At 40.5% G+C, this 23,089-nt stretch overlaps 1 protein-coding gene across 8 annotated transcripts in view; it reads left to right on the top strand.

Annotated features, from left to right (window-relative positions):
• Window positions 1-1,110: 1,110 nt before the first annotated feature.
• The window catches only part of B3GALNT1 (beta-1,3-N-acetylgalactosaminyltransferase 1 (Globoside blood group)), a 32,630-nt gene continuing 10,651 nt past the window's right edge, over window positions 1,111-23,089 (top strand). For 2 of the 8 annotated variants that reach the window (XM_004462294.5, XM_058295216.2), the window contains exons 1-2: window positions 1,575-1,676; window positions 3,077-3,171. The gene's annotated coding sequence lies outside the window, so the exon portion shown is untranslated. Of the gene's footprint in view, window positions 1,500-1,572; window positions 1,681-1,802; window positions 1,939-3,076; window positions 3,172-23,089 lie in introns of those variants that run through there. The other 6 variants (XR_009185461.2, XM_023589913.2, XR_011648601.1 and 3 more) reach the window with 5 other exon arrangements.

Here is a 23,089-nt window from a genome sequence, read left to right as displayed (position 1 = left end):
TTGGAACACTCTACCAGACAACTGGCCTAGATCCTTAAACATTGTCCCCATGAAAAAAAAAGTGGGGAAACCTTGCTACATTAAAAGGGACAAGAGATGTAACAACAAATGCAATGCATGAATCTTGATTAGATCATCTTTCCAGAAAACCAATATATGACGTTTTTGTTTTGTTTTTGTTTTGTTTGTTTTTTAAAGATTTATTTATTTATTTAATTTCCCCCCCTCCCCTGGTTGTCTGTTCTTGGTGTCTATTTGCTGCATCTTGTTTCTTTGTCCGCTTCTGTTGTCATCAGTCAGCGGCAGGGAAAGTGTGGGTGGCGCCATTCCTCGGCAGACTGCACTTTCTTTTCACCCTGGGCGGCTTTTCCTCACGGGCACACTCCTTGCGCGTGGGGCTCCCCCACGCGGGGGACACCCTTGCGTGGCACGGCACTCCTTGCACGCATCAGCGCTGCGCATGGCCAGCTCCACACGGGTCAAGGAGGCCCAGGGTTTGAACCACGGACCTCCCATATGGTAGACGGACGCCCTAACCACTGGGCCAAAGTCCGTTTCCCATATGACGTTTTTAATAACTGGGAGAATTTGAATATGGACTGGATATTAGATTGATATCAATACGTACTAAGTTCAGATACGTATTAAGTTCCTCGGTTGTGATAATGGTGTGTAGGAGAATGTCTTTATTATTAGAAAGTGTAGTTTGAAGTGTTTAGTAGAGACAAAGCAATGATGGCAACTTGGTAACAGTAACTGACGCTTCCAAGTATGTATATGGGTGTTCATTGAACTATACTTTCAACTTTCATGAGGTCATCTGGGTGGGGAAAAGCTGTTTACAGCCAAGTGTCAGAATGGGGAACCTTTTCAGACCGCACTATTCTAGAGACAGTAAGACAGCAGAGGAAGTATTATTTCTGATTAATTCAGCCTCACCACCCAAATACCAGTTCGACCAGAATCCGTACAGGCAGTACCCAGCCCGGGTACTTAAACACCCCTCTTACCTCCCGCCCCCGCAGAGAGCCCTGGATGGTGATGATCCAGGAAGGTCAAACCTTTCTTGCACTTTCCAAACCAAAGAAGCGAGTTGAGAGGCATTTCCCCAGAGCACGCTGCCTCTGGTCCAAACACCAGGCCATTGTGACCCTTCCGTTCCGGGAGGGGAACGCGCATTTCTTCTGAGAGCAAATGAACAAATAACTCCCAGCGGTTTTTTTCTTTCCTTAATAGCTTCTGTGTGGATTTTAACAAGTAAACCTTTCCAACACTGTCTCCAGGCCGTGCATTTACGCTGCAACGAAAGGCGGCAAGCGGGCCAAGAGCAGATGGTTTCTAAAAGGAAATCCTAGCCCCTTGAGGTCTGCAGACCCCTCAGAAAGTCGCCTAACCTCTTCCCGCCGCCACTGTAAAATGGGGGTGAGAATACTACCGCTGGGAACGCAAGGGGATGGCGAGCACCGAGAAGCGCGCGAAGACCGACAGGCACGACCGGGGTGCGTCAGGGGCTGCGCTCTCCGGGCGCAGGACCCGCGCGTGCGAGGGAGCGCGGGACCCCGGCCCCGGCGCGTGGTCTGCGCGCGCCCGGCCGTGCGTGCGGCTGCGGGGAGGCTGCGTGTGCGCGAGGAGGGAGCGCCGGCCGCGGCGTCAGAGCAGGGTTTGCGCGGCTCGCGGTAGGTAAGGGTGAGGCGGGGTCGCTGGGACGCGCCAGAGGCGGTGGAGACCCGGGGCAGGGGGGAGGACGTGGCCCCGGGACTGGCCTTTCCGGGGCCGTGAGCCGTCGGCGGGGACGGCGAGGCGGGGGCGGCGAGGCCGGGCGGCGGGCAGGGAGGCGCCGCCCAGCGCTCCGGCCTTCCTCGCAGCGCCGCGGGGTTGCGCCCGCCGCTGCCGCGCCCTGGGGCTCGGGCCTCCGCGACCAGCTGCGGCCCTGCTCGGGTGAGGGTGGGCGAAGCGGGAGGCGGAGCGGTGGGGACGCCGAGGCGCCCTGGGGCGCGTGGTGGGCCCAGGCCGCGGCTCCCGTCCAGTCCCCGCGCACAGCCCCTGCCTCTCTGGGCAGCTCGGGCGCCCGCCGAGCCTGGGGAGCGGCCCCGGGCGCGTTAGACGCCGCGGCGGGGGAGGGATCGGGGCGACGTTTCATTTTTGGTGGACCCGGGTCAGGCCTGGGGCGAACGCGTTCCCCAGATGCTGGGGAAGGGCGCCGGAACCGAATTGTGGGAGGGTGGTTTATGCAGAGATCGGGAGGAAGGTGGGCCTAAGGAGAATGGGTGAATTGGGCAGAGGGAGGAGGAATCCCAGAGGGGCTGGGGCTACAAGATATAATTAGAGGCGAGCTAAAGAGTAGGCAAGGCATTAAAAAACAAACCAAACAAAAAAAACCTTAAAGGTGCAGTGGAGTCTCACATTAGCAGCAACCAGGGGTAATCGGCTCATTCCGCCTTCCTTCTGTTCGCTGCTGGACTAGCAGGTTTTCTTTCCTCTCTGTTATGCAGAGTGCTAGCGTTTAGGAGGTGGCTATCCTTGTTAGGCAGAGCTACCAAGGAAGAAATTACGACCACCACTCCCTTTTTTTCCCGTTTTCAGAGTAAGGAAGATTTGAGTTTGCAGTCTTCAGCTGCGAACAAGTTTATTATGTTTTACCTTTTCCCGGCTGTTTAGCTAGAGTCAGGGAGCTGAGTTTGGCTTTCAGAATGAGTTGATGCCTGATTAAAGCACAAATTACTGAACTTTTATCAGTCTCCACAAAGAAATTACTTAACCCTAAAACATAAGAGTCTATGACGTCTTTTTCACTTAGACTAGAAGGTTCTTTCAAATAAATGGCCCTTGTGCAACTCCACTCTTGAAAATAGTCTGTTATAAAAACAGCGGCCAATTGTAGTTACAGGTGAGATACATAGGTCATTTGACAAGCGTGGAGGGAGAAGAAAGGATCAAGGCTTTCCTAAAATGGAAGAGTGTTAACATAACTTGCCCTTACTGCAGCTTGCAAGTTTTAGAGCATTGATTTTAGATGTCATAGTACCCATGTTGTTATGACTGAAATATATTCCCTTTCTGTTCTTCTGTTCAATAGTTCACAGCAAATCTGAGTGTTTTAACTACAGCATGGAATATAGAAAACAACAAAGAATGTCAGCTAATGTTTTAATCTTACCTGAAATTCTACAGGTAAGTTCATCGTAATAATTTTTTAATTATCCTGATTGGTTAAAATGCCCATAATAGTCTCCTTTACAAGATTTAAGTATCATTTTACTCAGCTACAGTTTTTGGTTATATTCTAGTATATTTCTTTTCACAAAGTCTTTGAAGAGGTACAAGAGTTAAGTTCTATTGAACCGTTTGGATTATATGTATTTTAAAAATTGATTTGTTACTAAAATACCATGGTACTTTAGGAAATCTCAATAACAATATGTTTAATTGAGTTGTCATATTCAACTTCAAGTTCAGAACTAAATTTTCTTTACTCCTCTAAGAGAATGCTCCAGAGGATACATTCTTCTCTTTTCTTTCCCTTCTGAGTGATTTGCTTTCTCTTTGTGTCCAACCTCCAGCTCTCTTCTGCCCAACATTTGATGATACAGGTAGAATTCTATCTTAGAAAATTCCTTCATCCATTTAACAAGTATGTAATGTCCAGGCCAGATATGGTTTTTCTGCAGTTCTAACAGCTATTGTTTATCATTGCTTCTCACTGTGTGGCAGGCTCCCCCCCAAAGCTATACTGCACAGTCTCATGGATGAGGGCCAGAGTGTTTAAAGTCAAACAGGATTCTCTGATGTTTGCATCCAAAAGTTGCAGTGCATTTAGCAGCAAGCTCTTTAGTAAACATCCCTTTTGAGACTGATTTATGAGCCACAGTTTTATTTTAATAAAAAGTTGCATATTATAAATATCAATTTGTTTTGGCAAGAGGACTTTTAGCACATTATGAATTAGAGTGGAGGGGAAGATGATAGGTATGAGCTCAAAGCGTGGCAGTTTGTAGGTGAGGTGGAGATCAAGCCACTGAGCAGCTGTAGGTGGCGCCCTGAGAGGCTGCAGGATGGAAGATTTGGCTAGGAGAATTTTACTAAAGAGCGAAGAAATTAGGGAATAAAACTCAGAAAGCTAGAACAGATATCAAACTTTCCTGTCCCATGTGTTTCTGACCCAGAACACCGGTAGTTAACTAGGGAGCCAAGGCCTTCTGTTGTCATCTGATAGCATCCACGGCCCCTTTAATATTTATCAGCCCTGCTTTGCCACCAGGAGTCACTTCCTATAGGGTACGTGTACTAGCACTAGGATCCCCCTTTCAGCTGCATGGCCATTTGGAGTCTTGAGGAATACGGAGAAGGGAGCTTTTTAGGAAATTTTACTAATGCCCTAAGGTATGTCATGTCATGGGGCTAGAGCGGACAAACCCATGTCTGCCACTTGTTTTGCAAATAAAGTTTTTTGGCCCACAGCCACACCCACGCAGTTGGTATTGTCTGTGGCTCCTTTCTCTCCACAAAGGCAGAATTGAGTAGCCAAGATAGAGTCCACATAGCCCACAAAAAAAATATTTACTGTCTGGCCCTGTTTTAAAAAAGGTTTCCCAACCCCTGCACTAGAACTCCCACGGTATGCGTTTTGAGCAGGCTCTTAGAAGTCAGAATAAAGAAGCACTGCTTCTGCTAAAACATTCCACAAGTCTGCAGCCACTTACCCTCACCAACGTGAGGGCTTTAACCACACAGTGTTTCTTAGATGGAACTGTATTCAGCTAGTGTTTTGGTAACAAACTTTGTTTCCAAGGATAGAATTATACACTTTCTAGTCTAGGAGAAAAGACTGTCATTGACTGTTCATCTTAGCATCATCTAGTTACCTTGCCTAGATTGATACAAGTTCTGTAATTGGTGCTTTTATCAGATATCAAGACATTTTGAGAATGCTAATTTATTTCCCTGCCATGGACTCTGACCACTAATTTGGAGACACTTGAGCTGTGCTGATGTTTAGCCTGAAACTAAAGCCCCGACCTTGCCTCTGTGTTCCCCACTGAGCGACAGCTCCTTGAAGCAGGGCTTATCTGTCTTCTCCACTGCAGCCCCGGGCTCTGAAACTGGTCAAGCTTACCAGAGGAATGACTGAAAGAAATACCCCCAAATACTAAGGAAATGGTTATCAGTTGCCTAGCTTGACAGATAAGAAGGGCAAAGATCTGTTATATTAATCTAGGGTAACAATGGGAGGAAATATTAACAAGAGCAGCTTCCCTTATGCTCTTCCTCCAGTGGGTGAGGCTGTTTGTGACGAAGGGGAGACAGAAAGCCCAGGTTTCAGGTGGGCCTCGCTGTTGTTCTGCCTGCCTTGTGTTATCGTTGCTCTAGTTTCCTTAGCTTCCTTGGACCTTGTCTTCTTGTTGCCTCTTCCCACAGGCTACTGAGACTGTACAACCCTGAGTGCAGAAGTGTTGACTTTTGCTCCATTTTTGCTCCCTTTCCAGGAATCTCAGACCACTATGGGATTGGGTCTGACATCAGCTCTCCCACAGGCTCTGTGCTCTGGTGTAAGGCACACAGCATTTGGAGTTAAAAGCCTGAGTTTGGGCTCCAGGTCTGCTTGTACCTGGACCAGAGATTTTGAAAAATCTCTGAAAAGTGGGATTGATAGTAGCACATGGTATAACATGTGCTTTGTAAACTGCCATAAAAGAACTATAGACGCAATCCCAAAAGCCCACATTCCTTTGGAAAACAAAACAACAACAAAAAAAAACCCTGCTTAAAATTCTAATATGTACTGCAGATTATTAAATATTTTTACTTGGCTATTAAGTGCTTATATGGCAGAAGCAAAATGAAGATTGCAGCTGAATTTTCCTTCTCAGGTTATGCTGCTTTTTTGACTGTTCCTCATTTTTCTCTGTCCAAAGACTCCAAATGCCACAGCCCAAGAAATCCATAAAACATTCCTATGTGCAGGAATGTTTTTCCTCCAAGAAACCACTTTATTTGTAAGCAGTATACAATATGTTTTATTTAAATATAAATTTAAAAATCCAGATGTCTTCTCCCTCAGCACACTGAGGCAGGAGGCGTCCACTTTACTGTGGCTTGAATGGAAGAAATTCACCCATGAATCTCTGAATATACCTGAAGGTGGTACTGCTGCAGCCAGCAGGGGTTTCAAAGGCAGAATCTGGAAATGGCAAAGTGATATTAGGTATTTATACTCACTGTCTGCATGAAACACATAAAAACCACAAGAGAATTGTGTGTGGTGTGGGGTTTTTCCCCTTATGTTCAGTGAATACTTTTGATTCATTCTTAAAAATTGAAGAATTTTAAAAATTTAAGCAAAAAATGAAGGCTTTTCTGTGTATTACTTTTTCTTTTAAAGATTTATTTCTACCCGTCCCTCCATTGTCTACTCTCTGTGTCCATTTGCTATGTGTTCTTCTGTGTCTCCTTGTATTCTCATTAGGCGTCTCCAGAAACTGATCCTGGGACCTTACCGAGTGGGAAAGAGGTGATCATTCTCTTGTACCACCACAGTTTCCTGGTCTGTTGCGTCTCTTATTTTCTCTCCTCTGTGTCTCTTCTTGTTGTGTCATCTTGCTGCGTCAGCTCTCTGCGTGGGCCGGCACTCCACATGGGCCAGCCTGCCTTCACCAAGAGGCCCTAGGTATCAAAACCTGGACCTCCTATGTGGTAGACAGGGACCCAATTGCTTGAGCCAAATCTGTTTCCCTATATATTACATTTTAAACAGATAACAAAGGCATGGAATCTTAGGGTTGGAAAGGTCCTTCGAAATTGCCTAGAATAAGGAATTAACCTCCTTAACAATAAGGAATTAACAATGGGAATTAACCTCCATAACATTCCTGTAAGTTGCCTGAAGATTTCCATTGGTGAAAAGCAGCCCATTTAATAGCTCATACAAATTATTAATTTTTGTTTTGTTCTATTTTATATTGAACCCTCCCGCTAATTTTACTCTTGGATTCCTGTTTACTTTCTGGAATCACTCTGATGTTCAGAATATTTGAAAGCATCCATCATGGCCCTTCTAAGCCTTTTATTCCAAGCTGAACACCTCCAGTACCTTCATCTACTCCTTTATTCCCTCCTTTTGGGAGATGGTAAACCAGACCCTTCACCATCTGGGTCACCATCCTCTGAATTAACTCTGCGTCAATGACCCTTTTAAAATTGAACACCTAATGTGGCATGGGATTGCAGTCCCTTTAGCCTAGACGTATTTTTTCTGTTTCTTGAACCCAAGAGTATATTAGGGCTTTTTTGGTATGTATTGTGTGGGCTATGGGGTGAGAGGAGACATAATGTTAACTTATAGAATTTCTGTTAGCACTGTCATTCCTTCATTCAGTAAGTACTTGGGGGAAGTAGACTTGGCCCAGTGGTTAGGGCATCCGCCTACCACATGGGAGGTCTGTGGTTCAAGCCCCGTAAGGAGAGCCGCCCAGCACGAAAGAAAGTGCAGCCTGCCCAGGAATGGCGCCGCCCACATGGAGAGCTGACACAACAAGATTACGCAACAAAAAAAACACAGATTCCTGTGCCGCTGACAACAACAGAAGCAGACAAAGAAGATGGCAGCAAATAGACACAGAGAACAGACAACCGGGGCGGCGGTGGGGGTGGGGGGAAGGGGAGAAAAATAAATAAATGTTAAAAAAAAAAAAAAAGTACTTGGAGAGGGTTTTCTATGTGCCAGGCACTGTGCTAGATCCGGGGGACACAGCAGTGAGCAAAACCGAACATTGTCTCAGCTCTGGTGGCTAGATGGCACCTGAGGGGTCTTCTGGCCCAATCCCCCGGTGTCCTGATGAGAAAGCAACTTCCCAAGTTCAGTGACTTCCCTATGGTCCCTCATCTGCTAGAACTGGAATCTCCATCTTCAGGTTCCTCGGCTTTTCCTTTACGTGATCACCTTTCCTCATCATGAACTTGTACTCAGCTAAAATCTCAATGTCTTTTTAGCTTAAGCTGCTGTTACAGTGGTTCCCCATCCTGCTCTGATGCAGCTGGTTTTGAACTCTGATAAAGGACCAAAAAACTTGTTCCTGTCAGATTTCATCTTGCTTTGGCTATAGTCCAATCTTTTGAAAGCGTTTTGGATCATCATTATATTTTCTAATGAATTTCCTATTTTTCCTGTTTTTTTTTCCCCTACAAAATCAAATAAGCCAATGTGTACCTTTAATAAGAAGTATTAAACCTGAAAAAGCTAAAGATAGGCCTAAGATTAATCCTAGAGACTTTCTCCCAGGTTGATAAAGATGCTCTAATAAAGCTTAGAACATAAGCATCAGGGTAGATCCATGAATGTTTTGGTCAACACTGTATTCGCAGAGTCTGACACAAGCCTGTGAAATGTGATTCGAATAAATAACTGCATGAAAACACACTGGCTGTTATTGACCATGTTTAAAACCATCTAATCCCTTCATTCACAAGGACCTCTTAGGCCCTTCTTCAGGAAAGCTTAATTCTTGTTTATCATCTAAGACTTCCCTTTATCTTCAGCTTCCGGAATCCTACTGCAAATGGAAATAGGGTTAGTCAGACGAAAAATCCTTCCTGAATCTCTGCTGGCTCCTGATGGTTGTTTGTGTTATGTCTAAATGCTTACTAATGTTTACAGAAACCCAGCAGCTTATGCAGGGCTATTTGGAATATAAATTTATTAACATATTTCTTTCAGCAGTCCCTCCACTACTGAAAAGTGTTACTTGGAAAGAAAGACTGGTTGAACAGTCTGGATGAGATTTTGAAAGAACTGAGCATGATTTGCATAGGGACAGAATGGTGTTTGCATTGGGCATTTCCCTTTGTTTAAAGTTTCTGGTTTAGCTTTACCAGCTTTTCATACTGGAGGGAGGACAGAAGCACTGCACTGTGTGGAGGAAGGTGTAAGGAGACTAGGCTAGTGGTATAAAACGAGTTAGGAAGGAAGATTGAAGTGCAGTGATTACAGATGAGCTTAGGGGATGGGGATACTGGGATTCACAGCCTGGCTCCGCCAGCCCGGAAACCTTGATAAATGAGCACATCTCTAAATCTCAGTGCCCTTAGCTGTAAGATAAATGTTAGAATAATGGTGCCTACTTCATCAGGTTGTTTGAATCATGTAAACAAATGTAAAGATGAAAAATGCTTCCTACAGTGCCATGGCCAAGCAAGTTTTCAGTATTAGCTATCGCCAGAATTATGGAGGATCAGGTGGAAATCAAGTTCTTTTTAATGTAAACTTTTGCTTGCTCTGACACAGTAAAGATTATTTCATTCATAAAGCATAATTCAGTTAGGCAAATATAGCGATTGCTGTTCATTCATACAATAAAATCAACACAGCTGATTCCTTATGGGTCCAGCTGCGAAAAATGTACACTCTTATCAGATAGTCACAGTCCTTACATAATGTATTCTGATGCTACTTGAATATCTTGTTCTGTAGTTTGAAAGGTCATTATATTTTGTCATTCTTCTCCAGCCAGAATTACCTACTGTAGAACTTTCGAAGGTAGAAGTCATGCCCAGGAAAAAACAAGTTGTTCAGTTGTACCAAGAGAGCTTTAGGAAAACTAAGGAGGTGGGAGGAAGGATGAGGGCAGAGGGGAGAGTGTGTGTGTGTGTGTGTGTGTGTGTGTGTGTGTATGGAGGAGGAAGGAAATCCGTATTTGGCATGGCTGTAGTAATTCTAATTGGGGTTCTGTGTGCAGGTTAGCAGAACATTAGAACTGGAAGATCCTAGAGTAAACAATCCTTGGACTCTAGGAGAAAGCTCGCAATTTGGAGGAGGAGGTAGATGGACTAGGATTTATTTGCATCTTTCATTGAGTTATGTAGCATGTCATATCATACATTGAGACATTTGGGAGCTGACAGCAGGGATTTATAAATGAAACAAATGCTGGCAAGTAAGAGTAATTTAGTGGGAGCACTTAGTGTGGACTTTAATAAGCAATACAATCTACTTATCTCTTACTGTGTGCCTGTTCCATCCTAAATGTTTAACATGAATTCTTTCATTTAGCTCCCAATTTAGAGATGAGGAAACTGAAGCTTTGAAAAGATTAATGTGCCCAAGTGGGCACAGTGTTTCTTCAACTTTAGAAACATATCACCTGAAATCTTGGTAAACAGCAGTTTCTGATTCTGTACGTTGGGATGGGGCCTGCGGCTAACAAGCTCCTAGGTGGTACCAGGGCATCGCATTTTGATTAGTTAGTACCTAGAACAGCCCAGTGGTTCTCAGCCTGAACAACACATGGGTCCCACCTTCAGATGCTCCGATTTGGTTGGTCTGAGGTGTGCAACCTGGCATCCAGTTTCTCAAGCTCTCCAGGCGATTGTATTGTGCATCAAAGGTTGAGAACCGCTGGGTTTAAGGAAGTAGAGGAAATAGAGAAGTAGTGATCAGATGTCACTGGTTGTGTTTGTTTCTGATAGCATCAGAGGTAGTTAAGAACAAAGCAGCATTTAATCTAGGAGTTCAGTTGAATGGTAGAGTTTCAGATTGCTTCGTTTTTTAATTAATGTGTTTAGTTCAAGAGTGCGTTATTAGAGAAATTTTCCTCAAGGATGTGATTGATGTGGGTGTCCCCCCACCCCTTATTAGGTATTGGACATGATTGATGTTTAATTTAGGATTATGCTTTTAGGCAATTAGGGTTTCCACCCCCTTTGCAATACCATTTCTTTTTTGAGAAGAAAAATTAGAGTGTTGCGTGATTGAGAGTAGTTTAGTAATCATCTTTAATTGCTAGCATGTTTTCTCTTTAAATGACCCTGAGTCTAGCATACTTGGGCTTAGAATTTAATTGAAATACTTTTTTTTCCCTCTGTCTTAGGCTATTAAAATATACACAATCAAAATCTGTGTTATCGATTCGAATAAGACTTTGTATTAGAAGGGAGCTGAGGAATAAGCATAATCTAGCAGAAATAGTTCTTTTGGGTCTTATCTTAGCTTCTGAGGTAATTTTGTATATTTTTGCATTTTTTTTTTTCCTCATCATGGGTCCTAAGAAAATGAGCAGTGATAGCACTGAGCAGAAAAAAAAAATTACTTCACACCACCATTGCACAAAAGAAAGATTTAATAGGTAAATATGAGAGCGGTATTCACATTACTGATGGTGCTAGGGAATACGGTATGTCTAGAACAATGGTCTCTACCATCATGAAGAATAAAGAAGTGATAAAGAAGGCTGATATTGTGAAAGGAGTTTAGAGCAATAACAATTTTAAAATTTTGTCTTCAAAAAGTTTTAGATCACAGTAAAGTCACATATACAATATAGAGGACGCCCATATATCCAACATCAAACCCTTTTCCCCCTTCCGCAACAATGATCTTTTTACATGTTCATGTTATGTTTGCTGCAGCTGATGTACAGATATTGAAACATAGCTACCAAACATGGTTCCATTTTGGTTTACATTATATTTTATATTTTAGATTGTACAATTTTCTAAATTTTCATTTAGGCCATGGATTCTTCTCAGTACTGGTAAAATAAAGTTTATATTCTATTTACTCTAAGTATTTATTAATTTTAGATTTATTTCTCATGTAAAGTAATGATATACAACCCTATCTTTTTACATATTGCATTAAAAATGTGCATTGTCTTTGGTTTGGGAATGCACTAAATTTATTTACATTATTCCTTATGGGAAAAATTTGCTTGGTACATGTCATTTTTGATACTTGTCGCACCTTCCCAAACTAATTAACGAGTACCAAGTTACCACTGTAAATGGATTCATAGTGTATGTTCTTTTTATGTTCGGCTTCTTTCATGCAACATGTTTGAGAGACTCTCCATGTTGTCTATTTTCATTTTGTGTAATTTGCTATTATATAAATTCATTTACCTCTTCTAGTGAGGGTGGATATTTGCATTTTCATTTTGGGCCTATCATGAATGGTGTGCTCTTAGGAACCTTCTTGTACATTCTGTTAGTGCCCTTATGTACACATTCCTGTTGGGTGTTCCACCTAGGAATAGAATTGTTGTACCATAGGGTGTATATATGTTCAACTTCAGTGAATAATGCTAAAACGTTTTCCAAAGGAACAGAACCAATTTATATTTACTCCAAACTACTTAATTTTTAAAAATTTATTAATTCACAGCATCTAGTCTTTCATTTGGATGAATACAAAGATATTCTAGGAAACCATTTCCCAAAGTACAGAATACTAGTCCTTCAAGAGGCTCTGAAAATGAAAATAAGTTCCTCAGATAAGTTTGAGAAACATCGTATAATAGAGCCCCTTGGAGAATGTACATTATCACCTTAGAACATCTGCTGTAACATAGATGCAGCCTGTGATTGGACTGAGGCAGTGAGAAGACGACAGTGTCCTCTGTCTGCCTGTGAAGTGTCTGTGCTTAATCACTGAGATGCCCAGCCCCGTTTTGAGGGTAGTTGTCTCAGTTGATGATTGAAGCATCAGGGCATTTAATGATCTGGAAGCTGGAAACCTGTTTTGTCTCTGGTGGTTTTCTTAGCTTTCTGTTACCTGAGCTGCTTCCTCAACTGGGGCAGATCCACCACTAAATCAGCAAGTAATTACCAGGGGCCTTCTGTGCACCCAACATTGTGCTAGGCTTGTAGGATGGGAAAATTGTTGGCTTAATATAAATTGTTTATAACCCAGTTGGTATGTGCATGTGTAGTTAGTATAACCACAGATTGATCTTTTATAAAATGGGGATGATTTTTAAATTACAAATATAAGTTGCAGTTTATGTCCCTTTTCTTTATAATGATGTGTGAACATGATTAAGAAGTCATAATTTGTCCGTAATTTTAAAAAAATGATAGTCTGCTTTACTGTTCAGCCTTTCATATTTTTCTGTTGGTTGGTGTTAGAGGTTCTTCTCTCTGCCCCTCCCCAGGGAATTTAGAACAGTGTCAGAGATCACACAGTCCACCGCTCAGCCGTCCTGAGGAGGTAGATGCTATGCGGAAGTGAGCCAGTCCCAGATCTAAGTCCCCGCCAATTTGATTTCTATGACATAACAACCTGCCCCTCTCACCCACACACCTGCCATAAACCCATAGAATCCACACACTCTGATTCGAAGTCGGATATTGGGAGTCCACTGAAGTCGAGCCCTGACTGGCCCACATCCCTGAGTCTTTTAGCTTTAGAAACCACTGAGTGCCTTCACTGCCCTGACTGGTCCCTCTGTGGACTGATTAATCAACTTTCTTCCCAGTAAACCTTATGATAACTAAACTGGTGTTGTGATGCCTTATTTACAGATGGAGAAAGAAACTCTTGAGAAGCTAAGTAACTTGCCTGAGGCCACACTGTTAGAAAGTGTTGCTGTCAAGATTCAGAACCAGTCTTCTAACTCTGATACCCAAATACTCCTTCCTTCCTTCCAAACAAAGCTACAAATATAATAGAATTCTTGTATTTCCATCACTCTGAATTAACAACTCTTAATATTTTATAATATTTGCATATGATTTTTTTTTTAATTCCTTTCTTCCCAGGACTATCCACTCAGCTGAGTTAGGTATGTTTTCTTGTAGTCCTTTTAAAAAATTGTTTTAGATACATAGCTGCTTCTGAAATTCATTGTTTTTTTTTTTTATGTGTGGCTTAAAATTTTTTACATACATGATCTTACACTCTGTGGATCATTATTCAACTTATATTTTTCACCTACCACTTTATTTTTGAGATCTACTCAAGTTGATACACTGTGTACAAGGCTAGTTCATTTCTTTTAACCATCATGTAGTAGTCCATTGGAAGACGTACCAAGTTTTATATATCTATTACTGTACAGATAGACATCTTAAGTTGCCTTTACTTTTCGGTAATGAATGTGCTTTAGCAGGCCTCCTTGTGTGGACATGTATTAGAGTTTTTCTAGGATGTATTCCCAGAAGAGGAATGGCTGGTTTTTTATTTTACTGTTGGCTGCCATATTGCTCACTAAGAGGCTGTAACCATGTACACTTGTACCCTCACCGTGTGACAGATAGCTACCCCAATACCTGATTAATGTTAACTGTTTGACATTTTCCCAATATGGTAAGTTAAAAAATGGCATCTGATTCTAATTTACATTTCCCTGATTACTAGTGGGATTGAAAATCTTTTCAGATTTATTGACCATTTGGATTTCTTCTTCTGTGAACTTCTTATTCATGTACAGAACCCATTTTCCTTTTTTTTTTTAACTTTTTATTTTGAAATAATTTGAAACTTGCAGGACAGATGTAAAAATAATATGAAGCCCATACAGAGAACTGCAACACAGTCCTCACCCAGATACCTACATCTACCAACCTGTAACATTAGTCACATTTTCTGTATCATTCTATCTCCCTCTCTGTGTGTCTGCCTATCTACAATAATGTCCTTTTGGGCCTTTTCTCCTTCATTATTAGTTCCAGTCCAGGACCATGAATTGCATTTAATTGTCATTGTATCTCTAGTCACTCTTTTTTAAAAAAATTTTAAATTGTAGAAACATATACAAAACATGGTCTCTTATCTCAGCTACTCCCAAGCATACCATCATTCAGTGTGATTAATCACATTCATACGGTTTCACTACTTTCACCATCTTCCATTACCAGAACTTTTTCATCACCACAAAGAGAAACTCTACACCCATTATACATTAACTCCTCTATGCCCCTTTCACGCCCACCTCCATCGTGGTATCCTGTACTCTACTTTCTGTCTCTACGAATTTTTTTATTCTAGCTATTTCATATAAGTAAAATCATACAGCATCTGTCTCTGACTTATTTCACTCATCATGATGTCTTCAAGGTTCATCTATGAGTAACATGTATCAGAACCTCATTCCTTTTTATGGCCTGGTAGTATTCATTGTATATAAACACCACATTGTGTTTATCCATTAATCCATTTTTTGACTTGCTTCTTTCTTTTGGCCATTGTGAATGATTCTGCTGTGAACATCCATGTAAATATCTGTCTGAGTCCCTGCTTTCATTTCTTTTGAGTATATACCTACTAATGGGATTGCCAGGTCAGATGGCAATTCTATGTTTAACATTTAGAGGAACCACTAAACAATTTCTCATAGCAGCTTCCCTGTTTTACAACCCTACCAATATTGTACTAAGGCTCCTATTTCTCTGCAGTCTTGCCAGTACTTTTTGTTTTCCATTTTTAAAAATAATAGCCATACTGGTGGGTATAAGATGGTGCCTCATTTGTGTTTTTCTTTTTAAGATTTATTTTTTAAAATGTATTTCTCTCCCCTTTCCACCCCCCCCCCCATTGTCTACTCTCTGTGTCCATTTGCTGTGTGTTCTTCTGTGTCCGCTTGCATTCTGGGTGACACCAGGAATCTGTGTCTCTTTTTGTTGTGTCATCTTGCTGCATCAGCTCTCTGTGTGTGCAGCGCCACTCCTGGGTAGGCTGTGCTTTTTTTGCATGGGGCAGCTCAATGCGGGGCACACTCCTTGCGTGTGGGACTCCCCTACACGGGGGACATCCCTGCATGGCAAGGCACTCCTTGCATGCAGCAGCACTGCACATGGCCAGCTCACCACATGGGCCAGGAGGCTCTGGGTTCGAACCCTGGACCTCCTATTTGGTAGGCAGACATTCTATCAGTTGAGCCACGTCCGCTTCCCTCACTTGTGTTTTAATAGGCATTTCCCTAATGGCTAATGAAGTTGAAAATCTTTTCTTTTACTTACTGGCTCTTTGTATATCTTTTTTGGAGAAATGTCTATTTAAGTCGTTTGCCCATTTTTTAATTGAGTGTGTCTTTTTGTTGTTGAGTTATATATTAAGCACTTCTCAGATATGTGACTTCCAAATAATTTCTCCCATTTGTTAGGTTGTTTTTCAGTTTCTTGATAATGTCCTTTAATGCACACAAGTTTTTCATTTTAATGAATTCCATTTTGTTGCTTGTGCTTTTGTATAACCTAAATCCTTTGGATTTATAAGTTTTACACAAATGAAACTATATGTTACATAACAAATTATAACAAATATATACTATATAATGCTATGTAACAAATATAGTAAAGGGATTCTGGATTCCAGTCCTTTGTTTTATTTGTTGTAAATATCTTCTTTAAATTTGTGGCTCTTCTTTTAACTGTGTTTTTGATGTCTTGTGCTATATAGTAGTTTTATATTTTAATGTAATCACAGATATTCCTCATCTCTTTCATGGGATATACTTTTTGCAGATTGTTTACAATGACTTGCCCTACACAAAGGTGACAAATATTTTCTCTAATTTTTTCTTCTAGTAGTTTTATTGTTTTCATTTGTTTTTCTGTTTTGTTTTATTTTTGTTTTTGTTTTATACCTAAGTCTTTTCTCTACCTGTAACTTTATTTTGGAAATAATTTTAAATATAATTTTATTTTTCCCATCTTTATTTCTACCATTTATTGAATCTTTTCCCCACGGGTTTGGGGTGGCACCTTGGCCATATCTCAAGTCCCTGTGTATCTATGGGTCTCCTTCTGGTCTTGCTATTCATTCTTTAATCTGTTTGTCGACTATGCTGTTTAAATTACTATAACTTTGCACTATGGTTTGATCATACCCAACTATAGCATTTTGATATAGTTATGAATTCCAAAAATAGATATTTGATTATGTTTGTAAACTGGTCTGTCTGAAGTTTCACATTTACTTAATTAAATAATGATTAGGACTTTGATTGGGCCACATCAGTAGGGTGTTGATAACGCCCTACTGATAAAAAGATGAAAGACATGGCAAGAGGAGAGAGTTGAAGTTTTGATGTTGGAGTCTTGAGCTGGAGCTCCAAGACTCAAAGTAAGCACACAGAAGAGCTTGGTCGTGAAGAAAGAGAGAAGGCCCAGGAAAAGAAACAAGCCATTTGCCTAATAGTCTACAGCTGACCTTGTGAAGATAACAGAGTAGCTGAGCCTGGAGAGAGGCAAGCCCAGTGAAGAGAGGAACCCTAAACCCTTACAGACATCAGCAGCCATCTTGATGCAACACTTGGCAATAGACTTTGGTGATGGAGGTAACTTTTGCTTTATGGCCTGGTGACTGTAAGCTTGTACCCCAAACAAATACCCTTTGTAAAAACCAGCCCAATTCTGGTATTTTACATCAGCACCCTTTTGGCTGAGTATTACACCAGCCTACCTTTGGTCTTTATTTTTTTTAATTGTCTTGGTTATTCTTGGATCATGGTGTCCTTGTAAATTTAGGATCAGTTTGCTATGTTTCTTTCAGTATCTTATGAATTTCTTGATTTGGGGAAATGGACATCTTTACATTGAATGTTTTTACCTGTGAATATGTTCTATCACTCCATTTATTCAGGTCTTCTTTTATATTCTTAAGAAAATAAAGGTTATTGATTTCCCCCTAAATATTGCTTTATTTATATCTAGTACATTTTTTAAAGTTTATTGAGGTATATTCACATAACACACAATCTATCCAAAGTGTATAATCAATGGCTTTTGAATAGGCACAATGTTGGACATTGATCACTGCAAAAAATTTCAGAAGTTTCATTACTCCAAAAAGAAAAACTCCATGCCCCTTAGATAGAGGGAAAGCAGTCTCTCTATCTTTTCCCAGCTCTGTGTAACGACTAATCTAATTTCATCTTTATAAATTGATTTATGTTTACACTTTATATAAATGGAATCATGCAATATGTAGTAGTTTGTGTCTGGTTTCTTTCACTTAGCATAATGTTTTCTTTTGCCTGATATTAGCATCTTGTAATAGTAACATACATTTGTTCACTTTCAAAGAAAAACAGTCTTATATCTGGAACATTATCCATATTCATATTTCACATGAGGTTTTACTTTGCTATACAGTCCCATGTTACATTTTTTGGCTTTCCTTTTAGTAATACACATGATGTTAAGACTTCCCAGGAAGCGGACTTGGTCCAGTGGTTAGGGCATCCGTCTACCACATGGGAGGTCCGTGGTTCAAACCCCTGGCCTCCTTTACCCATGTGGAGCTGGCCCATGCGCAGTGCTGATGCGCACCCCTGCGTGGCAGGGCACTACGGGCAAGGAGTGCTCTCCGTAAGGAGAGCCGCCCAGCTCGAAAGAAAGTGCAGCCTGCGCAGGAATGGCACTGCCCACATGGAGAGCTAACACAACAAGATGACACAACAAAAAGAAACACAGATTCCCGTGCCGCTGACAACAACAGAAGTGGACAAAGATGATGACACAGCAAATAGACACAGAGAACAGACAACCAGGTTGGGGGGGGGTGGAAGGGGACAGAAATAAATGAATAAATCTTTAAAAAAAAAACTTTCCCTTTCGACCACTGTCATACCCAAGTAATAGCTCTGCTAATTACAAACATTATGGTTTTTTTTTCACCTTTGTATTCATTTCCAAAGATTAACATACATCATTTTTACCAATTCTGCACAAGTTAACCCTCAGCTTTCCATTTTCTAACCTCACTCTATTTTCTGGTGACCCATATTCATGTTATGAACTCCATAAGATTGCACAATATATTTAGTTCATAACAGTGCAGTCATACAGTATTTGTCCTTTTGTGTTTGGCTTGATTCACTCAACATAATGTCCTCCAGATTCATCCATGGTGCATGCTCCAAGACTTCATTTCTTTTTTATTTCTGGACTCTCAAATCTATTCCACCGATTAATGTGTCTGTCTTTGTGCCAATACCGTGCTGTTTTGACCACTGTAGCTTTGAAATATTTTTCAAGATCAGGCAGTGAAAGTCCTCCCTCATCACTCTTCTTATTTAGAGTGCTTTTGGCTATTCAAGTACACTTTCCATTCCAAATAAATTTGGTAATTGCCTTTCCTATTTCTGTAAAGTAGGCTGTTAGAATTTTTATTTATACTGCATTGAATCCATAAATCAGTTTGGGTATGATTGACATCTTCACGATATTTAGTCTTCCCATACATGAACACAGTATGTCTTTCCTTTTGTTTAGGTCTTCTTTGATTTCTTTCTGCATTGTTTTGTAGTTTTCTGCACATACATACTATACTTTTTGGGTTAAATTGATTCTCAGATATTTCAGTCTTTCTTGTTGCTTTTGTAAATAAAATTTTTTTCCTGATTTCCTTCTGAGATTGTTCAGTACTATTGTAGAGGAACATTACTGATTTTTGCTTGTTGATCTTGTATCCTGTCACTTTGCTGAACTTGTTTATTAGTTTAAATAGCTTTGTTGTAGACATTTCAGAATTTTCTAAATACAGAATCATGTCATCTGCAAATAGTGAGATTTTACTTCTTTTTTAATGTGGATGCCTTTTTTCTTTGTAGCTAGAACTTCTACCACAATGTTGAATAACAGTGGTAACAGTGGGCATCCTTCTCTTGTTCCCAGTCTCAGAGGGAAAGCTTTCAACCTTCCCTATTGATTATGTGTTGGCTGTGGGTTTTTCATATATGCACTTTATTATACTGAGGAATTTTCCTTCTATTCCTATCATTCGAAATGTTTTTATCAAAAAAGGATGCTGGATTTTGTCAAATGCCTTTTCTGCATCAATCTAAATAATTATGTAGTTTTTTTCCTTCAGTTTGTTAATGTGGTGTATTATGGTAATTTATTTTCTTATGTTGAAACAGCCTTACATACCTGGAATAAATCCCACTTGGTCATGATTGTAAGTCTTTTGATATGCTCTTGGATTCTATTTGCAAGTATTTTGTTGATAATTTTTTCATCTATGATAATTAAAGAGATTGGTGTGTAATTTTCTTTTCTCGTGGTATCTTTATCTGGCTTTGGTGTTAGGGTGATGTTGGCATCACAGAATGAGTTAGGTAGTGTTCCCTCCTCTTCAATTTTTTGGAAGAGTTTAAACAGAGCTGGTATTCTTCTTAAAATGTTTGGTAGAATTCACCTGTGAAGCCACCTAGTCCTGAACTTTCATTGATAGATTTTTGATGACTGATTCTATGACTTTGTGGTTGATTTGTTAAGTTACTGTATTTCTTATATTGTCAGTGTAGGTTGTTTGTGCATTTCTAGGATTTTTTCTATTTCATCTGGTTGTTTTGTTTGTTGGCATACAGTTTTTCATAATATCCTCTTATGGTTCTTTTTATTTCTGTGGGGTCAGTTCTAATTTACCACCTTTCATTTCTGATTTTATTTATTTGAATCTTCCCTCTTTTATTTTGTTAGTCTAGCTGAGAGTTTGTCGATTTTATTGATCTTCTCGAACCAGCTTTTGGTTTTGTTGATTTTCTCTATTTTTTCCCTCTATTTCATTTATTTCTGCTCTCATCTTTATTATTTCTTTCCTTCTTCTTGCCTTGGGAATGGTTTGCTGTTCTTTCTTCCAGTTTCTCCTGTTGTTCAGTTAGATCTTTGATTTTAGCTCTTTCTTCTTTTGTAATATAGGAGTTTAGGGCTATAAATTCCCCTCTGCACTGTCTTTGCTGCCTCCCATAAGTTTTGATAAGTTGTGTTCTCATTTTCATTCATCTCAATATATTTACTAATTTCATTTACAATTTCTTTTTTGACCCACTAATTATTTAGGAGTGTGTTGTTCATTTTTCACACATTTGTGAATTTACTTCTTTCCCATCTGTTACTAATTTCCAGTTGCATTCCATTATGATATGAGAAGGTGCTTTGTATAATTTCAGTCATTCATATTTATGGAGAGCAGTATTGTGACCTAACATGTGGTCTGTCCTGGAGAAAGAGACATGAATACTTGACAAGAACGTATAACCCTCTGAGTTTGGGAACAATACTCTGTATATGTCTCTTCTAGCTCATCTATCATACTGTTCAAGTTTCTGTTTCCTTCTTCTATACAAGAGGTGAGTGGTGTGTTGAAGTCTCCAACTATTATTGTGGAGATGTCTATTTCTCCCTTCAGTTTTGCCAGCATTTGCCTATGTATTTTGGGGCACCCTGGTTAGATGTATAGATATTTTAGACTGTTGTGTCTTCCTAGTGGATTATTCCTTTTACTAATATATAATGGCTTTCTGTACTTCTTATGACTTTTTTTGCATTTAAAGTCCAATTTGTCCAATATTAGTATAGCTACCGCTGCTCTTTTTTGGTTACTGTTTGTCTGGAGAATCTTTTTCCAACCTTTCATTTCCAGCTGGTTTGTATCCCTGGGTCTAAGATGAGTCTCTTGTAGGCAGCATTTGGATGTCTCATGTTTTGTTTTTTTTTAATCCATTCTGTCAACCAATGTCTTTTAATTGGGGAGCTTAATTCATTCACATGCAATGATATTACTATAAATGTATTATTTACTTCCACCATTTATTCTTTGGTTTTCATATATCATATCTTATTTTTATCTGTCTTTTTGCTTTTTTGGTTATCCTTTCTGTTATATTTGCCTTCTACATTGTCCTCCAAGCCACTCTTTTTTCTTTCAGGCTTGCTCCTCTCAAAATTTTCTCTTTGTCTTTGATGTTTGATATTCTGAGTAATATGTGTCTTTTTTTTTTTTTTTAAAGATTTATTCATTTATTTCTGTCCCCTTCCACCCCCCCCCAACCTGGTTGTCTGTTCTCTGTGTCTATTTGCTGTGTCATCATCTTTGTCCACTTCTGTTGTTGTCAGCGGCACGGGAATCTGTGTTTCTTTTTGTTGTGTCATCTTGTTGTGTTAGCTCTCCATGTGGGCAGTGCCATTCCTGCGCAGGCTGCACTTTCTTTCGAGCTGGGCGGCTCTCCTTACGGAGAGCACTCCTTGCCCGTGGGGCTCCCCTACGCAGGGGACACCCCTGCGTGGCAGGGCACTACTTGTGCGCATCAGCACTGCGCATGGGCCAGCTCCACATGGGTCGAAGAGGCCCGGGGTTTGAACTGCGGACCTCTGGTGTGGTAGACGGATGCCCTATCCACTGGGCCAAGTCCACCACCCAGTATGTGTCTTGAAGTAGGTCTGTTCTGATTAATTCTGATTGGCATATGCTGTGTTTCTTGGACATGTAAGTTCATTTCTTTCATAAGTTGGGAAATTTTCAGCCATTATTTCCTCAAGAACTCTTTCTGCCTCTTTTGGAACTCCCATGACATGTATGACATGTATGTTGTTGTGCTTCATGTTGTCATTCAACTTCCTGAACCCTTGCTCAATTTTTTGCCATTCTTTTCTCTCTCTGTTCTTCTTCCTTTTCAATTTCATCTGTTGTGTCTTCTGTATCATTTATTATTTCTTCTGTCATTTTGAGTCTGCTGGTTTATGCTTCTATTGTGTTTTTTGTCTCACTTATTGTGTCTTTCATTCTCATGATCTGTTATTTTTCTGTTCTGGTTTTCAAATTTTCTTTGTGCTCACTCATTGTCTTCTTGGTATCCTTTATCTCTTTAGCCATATTTTCTTTCAACTCATTAATTGATTTTGGAAGTTTGTATGAATCTCATTCAGTAGTTGTCTCAAATCCTGTGTCTCATCTGGGGCTTGGATATATTCCTTTGTTTGGGCCATTTCTTCCATTTTTTTAGTATGGCTTATAATTTTTTACTCTGGCACTCAATTTCTTTTCTCTTTTATAGGGATTTAGTTGCAGGAGGCTATGTGTTACTGCTCTTCTTTAATACTTGGTTCAGCCTATTCTGGGCCTTTAGGATTATCCCTGTTAGTTGCTCAAATCTGGTCCCTGTACTTAGTAATGGGTTGCAGACCCCCTTCCAAGGGCCTTAGGGAGGGAGGCTGTAAACTCCGGGAAAAGCGTAATTTCCTCACATATACTTCCTTGTACTGCCAGCATATGGTGCTTATTAGCAGCCCTCTCAGTTCAAAGCCTGGTCAGAGTTTGTTCACTGTAATACGGACCAGATCAGTGTGAAAGAGGATCCTGCCTGGAGCCTAAGAGCCTTGTAATTCAAAGTTTCTCAGTGGTGGTTCTCCAGCCTTTGTTGGCAGCCTCTTCTCTTTTCCCAGATAGGAATTAATTCCACTCTCCTCTGTGTCCTCAACAACCAGTCCATAGTAGGGAGGACTGTTGAGATGGTTAGATGGCTTAGTCCTGTGGTGGCTCCCAGGGCAAAGAATGGTGTGGCCCTTCCTGGCCTGAAAGGTCTCACGGGACACAGCA

Source organism: Dasypus novemcinctus, chromosome 4 (genome assembly GCF_030445035.2).
Source record: "Dasypus novemcinctus isolate mDasNov1 chromosome 4, mDasNov1.1.hap2, whole genome shotgun sequence".
Lineage (NCBI taxonomy): Eukaryota > Metazoa > Chordata > Mammalia > Cingulata > Dasypodidae > Dasypus > Dasypus novemcinctus.
This window is presented reverse-complemented; position numbering and strand designations above follow the sequence as displayed.